The sequence below is a fragment of the Pleurodeles waltl genome, chromosome 4_2 (assembly GCF_031143425.1).
Source record: "Pleurodeles waltl isolate 20211129_DDA chromosome 4_2, aPleWal1.hap1.20221129, whole genome shotgun sequence".
Classification (NCBI taxonomy): domain Eukaryota; kingdom Metazoa; phylum Chordata; class Amphibia; order Caudata; family Salamandridae; genus Pleurodeles; species Pleurodeles waltl.
In genome coordinates this window covers 439,999,603-440,011,156 of record NC_090443.1, presented here as the reverse complement: position 1 = coordinate 440,011,156, position 11,554 = coordinate 439,999,603, and positions in this window count along the sequence as shown.

Here is an 11,554-nt window from a genome sequence, read left to right as displayed (position 1 = left end):
GGATGGCTTAATTTGCGCATGCCAATCCATTGTGCACCAATGCAGGGGAAAAGGCCAGGAATGCCTCATAGGTGATAGATATAGTGCAATCCTGCACTTTTGTTTTGATGGAGGGCAATACTGCAAGAATTATTGCAGTGTGGCTCTGTGCAATAAAATGGGATATGTGTCCCACAGTTTAGTGAGGGCATGAACTTTTTTGTGCATACACATATATTTGACACTGAAGGCTATGATTCAATGTACCTTGCACCACCAGGGCATCCTTTTTTCGATGCACCAAACTTGCAGGTTGCAGGCCCATATCAATAAGGTCATGCTAAGCCACTTTGGGTTGTTTTTCATGGCCTTGTATACATGGAGCAAGACAAAGCAGCGCAATTTGTACCCTGGCCTCACTTTGCTTCAATGAGGCATTCCATGGGTGTTACTGTGGGTGTTCTCACACAACACCTATGCTTTTTTACTTATTCCCAGATTTAAAATGTTTTATAAACCTGAGAATGCATCAAAAGCCTATGCTTCCCCAGGGAAGGCATAAGGAAGGAGCTACGAGGATAAATACCTCAATTTCTCTACGTTGATTGCTTTTTGTATGTGAGGCAAATACCTTTTAGGATTGTTTATGTGCATGAAGATGTCCCTCCTGCACAAAAACAATCATCCCGGCAATGCGGACACCGTTGCACCACGGTGCAAGGGTGCCTGTGTTGGCACATGGCAGCCCATTGTGCACCTGTGCAAGGAGGAGTGACCACAGCTCTGTTTCTGGGAGATACGGGGCATTCCTGGCCTTAAAATGTAATGTACGCCAGCGCAGCAATAGGTTTGTGGCACTGCCCTTTATCAAAAGGTATGTAAATATCGCCCTTAAAGTATGAACCAAAAACATTTTTAGCCAATAGACACACGGGTAAACTATCACCAAATATGTGTACTTACCAACTTCATCACCAATTTTGTTGTCAATGTAGTGCATCAGGTCACGCTCACGGCTCACCCCATCCAGCCAGCGATGCTTCAGTTGGTGGCTCGTCCGCTCAGTGTCAAAGATGTGTTGCATGTGTTTCTGCACCTTCTCCCACCGGTTCTTCCGATCCTGTGTGGTGTAGCCCTGTATTATCCTTCTACCACTTGCAGCCATGTTTGGCAGGTAATAGCAGACAAGCTACAGGAAACCTCCAAACTCCTGGGCAGTCATGTTCTTTGCCCTTCCCTTACCTGACATTGCCCTCCCCAAAAAATATCTGACCCCACTAAATGGAGTTCCCCCAAAAAATAACCCAACTACCCCTAAATACTATTAGACCCCAAAATACAGACACCCAAACAATACAAAACACAAAACAATCTGACACACAATCATAGTACACAATAGAAAACTAAAGGGACAGTACAGAGACAGCACACACAACAACAAGTTCCAAAAAACACCAACACACTCTCCAGCACAGCTACAACACAACCTCCAACTAGCCCAGACAGAAAGACTGTGAGGCAAAGTGAAACTAACTCCTCACTTCCTTGTTTACAGCATGCCTGAGCTGTTGCATAATTTCCTGGGTAGATGCGTTGTTTTTTTCACACATCCACTGAATACATAGCCAATGCGTCATTTTTGCACAAGCCTGACAAGGCACCATCCTGCACAGCTACAATCATGAGAGGCTTTATACTTTTTCTATGTGTGTTGTAGATTGCAGCACCCATAGGAAAATGGTTATCTGAGAAGAAATTAAGGTATTTCGCTGTGTTGTGCCTCCCAGGGGGAGGCAGAGGCTTTTTATCCATTCCCAGGGTAACGAAATCTTGTACACCTGGGAATGTGTCTTAATCCATTGAGTGTTGTGACTAAACCATCACCGCAAAGCTCTTGGCACCCCTCACAGATGCAATGTAAGGCAACACAGGGGGTCATTACAACATTGGCGGTAAAAACCGCTTACCGGCGTGCAGAAGACCGCCAACACACCGCCGCGGCCGCGGAATTCCCCACAGCTATTACGACCCACATCTCGAAATCTGACAAAATCCAGACACCTATAAACAAAAGTGGGGACTGGGAGATTACTGGTCCAGTGCACAGACTCCCAAAATGAACCTATAATATCGATATAGGTGCACAATTCCACAAGAGAGAGAAAAACAAGAAAACTAATCAAGTTTAGAAGTGGCAAATCTATACTGAGTATTCTTAGGAGGGCCCTCAAGCACCCACTTGGGTGACAGGTATCATCATCGGGCTTACTCTTTGCCAGACTGGTGCTGCAATGCCTGGCGGGCCTCCCAGCATTCTGGGTGGCACTCAGCCATTGTAAAATTGCTAACAACAAGGGTCTGGGAAAGAAACTGAATAAGAAACGGAGAGTGTAGAAAGAGAAACAAAACTCTTAAAATTAGCTCTGAACCTGAGCCATTATTTTAATGCGATAGAAATTGGGTTCAGGCCAAGATTAAAAACAAAAATATAAGAGTGTTACTGGAAATAATGTACCGTTACACTCTATAATCAGGGAAGGTAGTTCACCTAATCCTACATGGTCAACATGTTTCGCGTCTATGGTTGGTCACAAAGTGATCCAGTGACGCTTCTTCAGGACCCACGAAAAAAGCCTTTGGTTATTAAACTACTTCTCCTATGTGTCAGTAATTAATCAAGTGCACATAAAGTCACTTACAGAGTAGAAGACAGAGTATGTCTAAGTCAGTTGGTCAGTACAGTTGCCCATCCCATATTAGAGATTGGGCTCCCTAGGTCCGCGCTAGCATCAACCAAGGAGAACAAATTTGTTTGATCCTCGGTTCGTCAGGAAACCTGCCCCCTGCCACGCGCCTGTAGACGCTTACCGCCGTGCAGAAGACCGCCAACACACCGCCGCGGCCGCGGAATTCCCCACAGCTATTACGACCCACATCTCGAAATCTGACAAAATCCAGACACCCACACAAGTCTGCCACACCAAAGGTCAGTGATAAACTGGCAAAAACAAAACCTCCACCGTCACACCAACAGAAATACGCCCATGCTATCACGACCCACGAATCCATGCGGCGGTCTTTCAACTGCGGTATTCCATTGGCAGTACACACCGCCGCGCTCTAAATACACACACATCTCCAAAACACCACCACATTGGACAATTTGAAATATACACACCTGATACACATACACACACCACTCTCACACACCCAATACAATATAAAACACACACCCACATCACCCACAACCCCCTACGACCAATATTACAGAGAGAAGGGCAGAGAGAGACACCAGCATCCACAAACTAGCATTCACAGGCACTCAACACCATCACCCACATAACATCCACGCACCTCACAAAACAGACCACTAAATATCACCCCACACAGCACAACACACACCAACCCACACATCACCCACACCACCCCATGGCACGGCAAAGACACCCCAAGTTCTCGGAGGAGGAGCTCAGGGTCATTGTGGAGGAAATCGTTTGGGTAAAGCCACAGCTATTTGGAGCACAGGTGCAGCACACCTCAATTGCAAGGAAGATGGAGCTATGGCGAAGAATAGTCGACAGGGTCAACGCAGTGGGACAGCACCCATGAAAACGGGACGACATCAGGAAGAGGTGGAACGACCTATGGGGGAAGGTGCGTTCCGTGGTCTCAAGACACCACCTGGCAGTACAGCGGACTGGCGGCGGACCCCCACCTCCTCACCCACAACTAACAACATGGGAGGAGCAGGTCTTGGCTATTCTGCATCCTGAGGGCCTCGCAGGAGTCGGTGGAGGAATGGACTCTGGTAAGTCAAATCTTTAACTACCATATCCCCCACCCTACCTGCATGCTATCACAGACCCCCATCCTCACCCCCTCCCCTATCACTACAACTCCTCACAAATGTACTAATAACACAAACCACACATCCCAACACCAAGCCCTGCATGACACAACAAAGCATGGACACCCATCACTAAAGCATGCCCACTGCACATACCCATAACACCCCCCCTCAACCATCATCACACAAGCCCCCACACAGGAATGCTAGCACTGGGGTACACGGTCACCCACCCATTGCACACCATGACAACACAGATGCAATAATCATGCCTTTACACCCCTGCAGGACCACTACCCAACGTCACCAGACAGGAGGGTCCAGACATCTCCACCCCACCCACAGAAGAGGCCCACAGTGATGACAGCAGCTCTGTCCAACTGGAACCTGATGACCAGCCCGGACCATCGTGGGCCTCGGGACAGTCGGTTCCCCTCACACAGGCACAGCCCACCACAGACCTTCCACCCTCCCGTAACACCAGCACAGCACCCACCCAGCGGGCCCATACCTCCGTCCCCAGGACACGTCAATCAGCTGTGTGTCCACCACTACAGGGAACCCAGGATAACCCACCACCCCAACAACAACAGGGACCTGGTGGCAGTGGGCACACGGTCCAGGGGACGGAGGCACAGGAATACAGGGGAACTGGGAGGGCTGCTGTGCAACAGGGGGCGGACAGGCCAAGGGAACCCACTCTCCACGAGTCCCTCTCCTCCATCATGGGAGCATACCACCACTCCCAGGAGACGATGGCAACGGTCCTGGCCAAGTTTCAGGAGACCCAGCGCATGCAGGAGGAACCGTATTTGGGGTTCAGGGAGGAACTTAGAACCATCAGCTCCACCCTGGGCACCATCGTAGGGGTGCTGAAGGAAATACTTAACACCAGGAGGGACACTGTGTCACTCCAAGGGGCCCCTGACACTAGCATGGACGATGAACTGCCCACCACCTCTGCCGGCGCTAGTGGACAGGAGGCACCGCCACAGGACCACCACACCAGCACCCCACCCCCTGCAGACAGAGACCCACCCCGCAAGCATTCCCTGAGATCCAGGAACAAGACAGAGCACGATGCCAAGACCCCCGCCAAGAAATGAGACCACCCTGATTGTCATCCTACTGTCCCACTTTGTCACCCTGTCCATGCCCAGAATGGTACAGTGGGCAAATCACCCACTACAGAGACTTGAGAGACTGTGGCTTTGCACTCCCCAGGATGGTACAGTGGGCAAACCACCCACTGTAGAGACTTGAGAGACTGTGGCTTTGCACTCCCCAGGATACATCAATGGGCATGGAGGCCCCTCGTGGATCTGGCGTCGTGCACTCATCCGGCTGAGGTGCCCCTCCTTCCCTTCCCCCTGAGGTGCCTGTTGTATTTCTATCTGATGCCCCTGCAGTGTTCTCTCTGTTTTGATCGGGTATCTTGTGTGGGCCTCGCCCATGCATTTTGGGCCCAGTGGTCCACCGACTATGAATGATGCAAAACCTGGACTACTAATCGTGGTGTATATTTTGTTTATAGTGTACATATATATGTATATTTTTGCTTACTGAATTTTGATATATTACAATAGTTACACTCATTTCCTTTTGTCTTTGCATTCTTCCAGGGGGGCTGGGGGTGTTACTGTAATGTATAGATATGCATTGGTGTGTGTGTTGTAGTGGGTGAGGGTCGGGGTGGGGTTTGGGATGTTGGTTGTGTGTGTCCCTGTGTTTTTGCCTCCCCCCTCTCCTGTGTCGTAGGTGCAGTACTCACCGTGGTCTTCGCCGCCGGCGTTGATGATCCTCGTATAGGAGCAGGAAGACTATCGCAGGGAGAATATGGAGTTCCGGCTCCATGGTGACCCTCTTCCTCGTGGCATGTGTAGAGGTGAGCGTTTTCCCTTTGAAATGGCTGTTTCCGCCGTGTTTTTATCCACTGTGAATCCGCCCCGGAAAAGGTGGCGGATTGGTAGGTTGTGATACTGTGGGCGGTACATTGTCCTCCGCCTGTCTGTTGCCAGTGACTGCCACACTGTTTGTCTGTACCGCCGTGGCGGTCGGAGTGTTAAAGTGGCTGTCTTTGTTGGCGGTTTCCGCCACGGTCATAATTCCAGATGTTTTACTGCCGGCCTGTTGGCGGTCTTACCGCCGCTTTAACACCGTCCACCAGGGTTGTAATGACCACCACAGTGTTTTGCACTGCGTTGCCTTACACCATATGTGTGAAGTCATGAAAAGGCACGCAAACTGCCAATGCATGGGCTCTGTTATGTCAAGGGTGTGTGTTTGGTGCTGAACAGGCATTACCTACTTGACAAGGCCTGCACAGGTTGTGGGTCGGCAGGATAGAAATAATGCACAGGACAGGCAATGGCTGTTAACTAACTCCCAAGGGCTGTCCTCTGGTACTTTTTTGACTTGGGTCTCTATGTAATGGACAGAACCACAATACAGGTATTTGGGAGTGGTCTTGTCCTGAAACCCCCTTCACTGATTCATGACATGGCATGTCCCACCTAGCACAACATAATATCCCTCCCCAACTGGATGCAGATTAGTAATAATGTTACTGAGACACACACAAAGAGGGTGTCAGTTTGTCCCTGTCCTGTCTTGTGTGTTGAGATTTGTTCAGTTGGCTAATGGATGGGTAACAATAGTGGGGCAATGTTGATGCAGGCTAGTAACTAATTGAGGAAGTAATGTAGATTTTTAATGTCATTATGCTGTGAATGTTGACGGATCGAGCGCCAAAGGAAAATACCTTTCTTGAATGTAGTGGTGCACAGGACTCTCATTCATGCCGGTAGTTCACAGCAAAATATGCCTGCATAGCTGTGCGTGACCTCATGGTCAGACTCTGTCATTGCAGATAATGGGAGAATACATAGTATGCAATCAGTCACTTGTGGGATGTGTTTCTTGTAACCCATCTGGTGTTAAGGTCTTGTGGGTCCTCAGACCAAGCAACATGAGTCCGTATGATTTTACCAGATTTGTGGGGCCGGGATGCAGAGTGGTGCTGCCTGTCCTTGGTGCTGAGCAGGATTTGTGATCTTTAAGTGGCATCTCAAAAAGTATCTTGCAGGTCAATTTCAACAGAGACCTTTGTTTTTTTTGAGGGGAGAGCTGGCCTCAGATCAGAAATCACCAGGCAGTGAAGCTTTGCAAGACTTGGGGGACTTGAAAGCAGAGATGCTCTTGGATATCTAGAGTGATGAACGAGATCCACAGGTGCTGGATTTACCAGGTGTGGCAAGGCAGGCTGAAAGGAGATGCAAGGACTCGAAAACAGAGCCACTTAAGAGTGTCGTTGCATGGTGAAAAAATTTTCTTGGGGCTGGAGCATTGAGTTAAGCAGGTAGTGTTCAGGCTGACTAAGCACAAGCCTTGATGCAGGCCAGAACGGCAGTTTGAGAAATGTACTTTCTGAGGACACATAAAGCTGATCTTCTCTGAGGGTCTGATCTGCAGTTCTGTGAAGGCTCCTGACCAGTTACTTTTGAGCAGCCACACTTTAGAGCCTGGTGGACAGTACTTCAGTTGTTGTGGAAAATGCAGTCTGCTCCTTTCGTCCTTAGGGGATTCGTTCTTTTAGTCCTAATGAGCCCTGGTTAAGTGTTCAGGTCGTAGAGGATGCACCTATACCTTTGGGACCAGTCTCTGATCCGGTGCATGTCAAAGACCAGCGGTGTGCAGAGTGGCTGCCACAGATAAAGGTAATGCATCTCTTCTTTGCGGAATCCTGCCTTGTCTTGGAGTTCGTTCTCTTCTTGTTTCACAGCAGATGTGAGGTTCTGGTGGTAGGCTGACCCTTAATTCTTACTGTTAGACCTGTCAGCTTTAACCCTTCGCCGCATCACCTCCTCGACTCTGTGCAACTTCTTTGTTTCCTCATCATTTACCAATGGTACTGTAGCCGGGGACCCTGGGACTCCGTGACTGCCCCACACTACCTCGTGAGTGGTGCCGGTCCGTTGGGAACGACTCTGTTGAGGCGTAGTGATAGCCCCAGTTGGAGATATTGTTTTTTATGCACTTTACTAAGATTTAGTCTATGAAAAGTCATATCTTCGCTTTGGTATGTTGGAATTTTGTCATTTCTGTCTTGTTTTACTCAGATTAATATTGCCTATTTGTCTAAACTGGTGTGGAGCGCTTTTCCAGTGTTTTCACTGTGTTACTGTGTGTGTGTACAAATACTTTACATATCATAGAGGTGGACAGCTGGTGTATGCCTGGGTGCCAGTCCCTGTTATCCTATGGACCAGCAGTCACTTGCGGTAGTGTTACATTTTAAATGCTAACACAGGGTCATATATGCTTGCACAACTAGGTTCACACTCCTAGCACAATGCGCCTTGCATCCTGGGCTTTGGGAGGCCTTCTTAAGGGGTGGCTGACCTGTGCTATGGACAGTGAGGGTACTCTACCTGCACCTGGTGTGGGGACAGTCAAACTTGAGCAGAAAAGCTGTTTGTGCAGACTGATATGGCAGCTCTGCAGGGTTTGCTTTTAATCGGGTCAAGCAGGGCGGCACAATCAGTGCTACAGACCTGGTTACCCCTTTACCATACCTGCCCTAGGTGCCATAGGAACAATTTATTAGGGGATTACAGGGGTGTTAATGTCCTTGCCAATTGGGGTTGACTATCAACATATTTTTCAGGAAATAAGCACTGGCACTGGGCTCTGCTCATCAGGCCTCAGTGCACTTTAAGATCAGAAACAATACCATCCAACAGCAAAAAATGGAGGCTGACCATCCAAAAAGTGCACTTTACAATACTAATGTTTACACCCCCCAGAATAGCCCTAACAAGGTGATTCCTAAGGAAACATGTTTGTTGAACATATTGACATGTGTCCGGCATCATGCAGCACACAAGGAAAACAGGCATGTATGTTTTGTGTACATAAATGTGCATAGGTGACTTGGATGGAAGTTTACATCACATTGGATCAAGGAATAAGTATATTCTGCTACTAAATGTTTTCTTAGTTCAGTTTACTATTGTCAACCTGTATATCCCTATGCCTTGGCTGTCAAAACACCATCCTATCAGAGGAGTTGACCAATTACTACCATACTAATAGCCATATTTCCAAGGGCCTTTGTGATTCAGGAACATCACTTTTAGAGTCTGGTGGCACAAACTGCTAGCCCAAAGTTACAAGGCCACGTAATGCCACCCTGCGTGGCTAGTCATGGCCTTGTAGGTATAGACTCAGTCAACGCAGCATAAGTGCTTGCATTGGCTCACCCTGTAACAGGGAGGCGTTCCAGGGTTGTTATGGTGGGTGTTCCCGCAAAACATCCATGGCAGTTGACACATTCCCAAATTCCTAAGGTTTTGCACACCTAGATATGTGTAAAAAGCCTCTGCCTCCCCTAGGGCATTAGGCAGGCACAACTAGCAGAAATACCTTTCCTGAACAACAACGATCATCCTGACAACGGATGCACCCTTGCAGCTTGGTGCAAGGGTGCCTGCGTTGGCACATTGCAGCCCATTGTGCACAAGCGCAGGGGACAAGGACAAGAATGCACTGTTTATTGTAGATAGAAAGATTGTGGCACTACCCTGCGTACACAATCTGTAAATATGTCTCTCAAATGACATCCATCATACTATGAGTTCACTCATCTATCCTTACCAATTATGTGACAGTACAAATGGGGGGCTGAACAACATACATATAGTATTAGGAGGATATTTACCATTAAGCCAATTTGTGATAGAGTTGTGTTGTCTGACATTACTTGCAATGCTACACACCACATTATGGAGATCAGTCCAGACTTTGACACATTACAGGATACTTTTGTTGTTCTGTATTCTCAACAGAGCTGCATTAGCCACAGATCTCAATTTTATAATTACATGATGTGTTCCATGCACTGTTTGTTACACATTGCTGCATACCTTTGTTGTGTGCCAATGGGTATGACTTAAGATTACCAGTTGTTGTCTTTTACAGTAATGGAGGTGTAATGACATTGATTGACATACAAGCACTTACAAAATTGGTATGACTGACACTGTGGTACACATACATGTGTAGTGATCTTGGTGTTACACTTACTATTTCTCTAAATTGTGACAGCCAATGCCATGCCAATGGGAAGTCAGGTCTCTTATGGATGTCAATTTTGCAATGGAGCAGACACTTCTCTTTCACACTTCTGTTTATTTTCTTGTTTAAAGTTATTTTGACATATCATGACCTCATTCATGGCATAAGGATCAATATTTGACAAATGCTGACAGTGTTGTCCCATTTATGCTGACGTATTTGGATGTGGCAGTGGTACTCTCTGTTATACAATAGCTACTTCCATGGAGTTTTTCGAAGTGCATGTCATCATGCTACATGATGGTCTACACATGGCAGTGCACTGTGTCTACTGTGTTGACAGTAGCAAACTTGAGAGATTGTTTAGAATTTTGCGCCATGTAATGGAACTGTGAGACTCTCAACACTACCCTGGCTCACTTATTTGTTTTTTGCAAGATGCATTGTTGGTGTTTGCCATTGGAACTTGCAGAGAATAGACAGTATTGTACCTAGACATGCAACATGTAAACATGGTGACTCAGTGGCTGCCGGGTGTATGAAAATAACTTTCTGCAAAAGGGACTACCTTTTTCACTTTGTGGAGACTTGTCTGACATTTAGATTTGGTTTTTGGATCACAATATTGATCAGACACAGGTTGACAGGTGAGCCAATATGACATAAGAGCTACTTTGACAGGGTGCACATGGGCTGGGTATGATATATTTATTTTTACTCATAATTTGTCCATGGTATTGGATACGTAACATGATTAATGACCATGGAAGTTACTTGTGGACACACAAATAGCAAAAAGGGAGGCCCTTCCTTGCACACGTTATTGTTACACAGCATTTTAGATGTGGTTACATTGCTGAGGATCTTTCCAACATTTGGGAGCACACACAGGGCATCATTTCCAGGTTGTTACTATAGGGCAGCATAGGGAATCACTTAGCTCCACTGCCCTGCATAGTTGTATGACAGAACCACCCATGCCGGGACAACGCATGCCTTAACAACACGGTCAGAACCACAACCGCGTCATTTCCACGCATGCCTTTACAACAAATTTCATTGTAAAAGCCTGCCTAGTAAAGGCATATGTGGAAATGGCATTGTGGACCTGTCCTACAACCCCCCCACCTGCCGTGAGACCCCAAACTACCCCCAGCCCTAGTAGCTAAACTACCCGACCCCCCCCCACCCACCCTAAACCCTAAAAAAAAACTTCCTCGAACCCCACACCCCTCCCTAATAACTAAACTATTGAGACAACCCCCACCCGCCATGAGGCCAAAAACTTTCCCCATCCCTAATAGCTAAACTACCCTGACTGCCCCCCTCCCTAAGCCCTAAAAAAACTACCCCAACCCCTCATCCCCGCCTGCCCCTAAAAACTAAACTACCCCAACACCCCACCCGCCCTGAGCCCTAAAACCTTCCTCCAATAACTGAACTACCCCGATCATCCATCCACCCTAAGCCCTAAAAAAATATATACCCAACCCCACCCCTAAAACCTAAACTACCCTGTGCCCCCACCCACCCTGAGCCCTAAAAAAGGCCCCCACCCCTAATAGCTAAACTACCCTGACCCCCCACCCACAATAAGCCCTAAAAAATAAAATGACCCCGACCACCCCACCCGTAAAAAATAAACGACCCCAC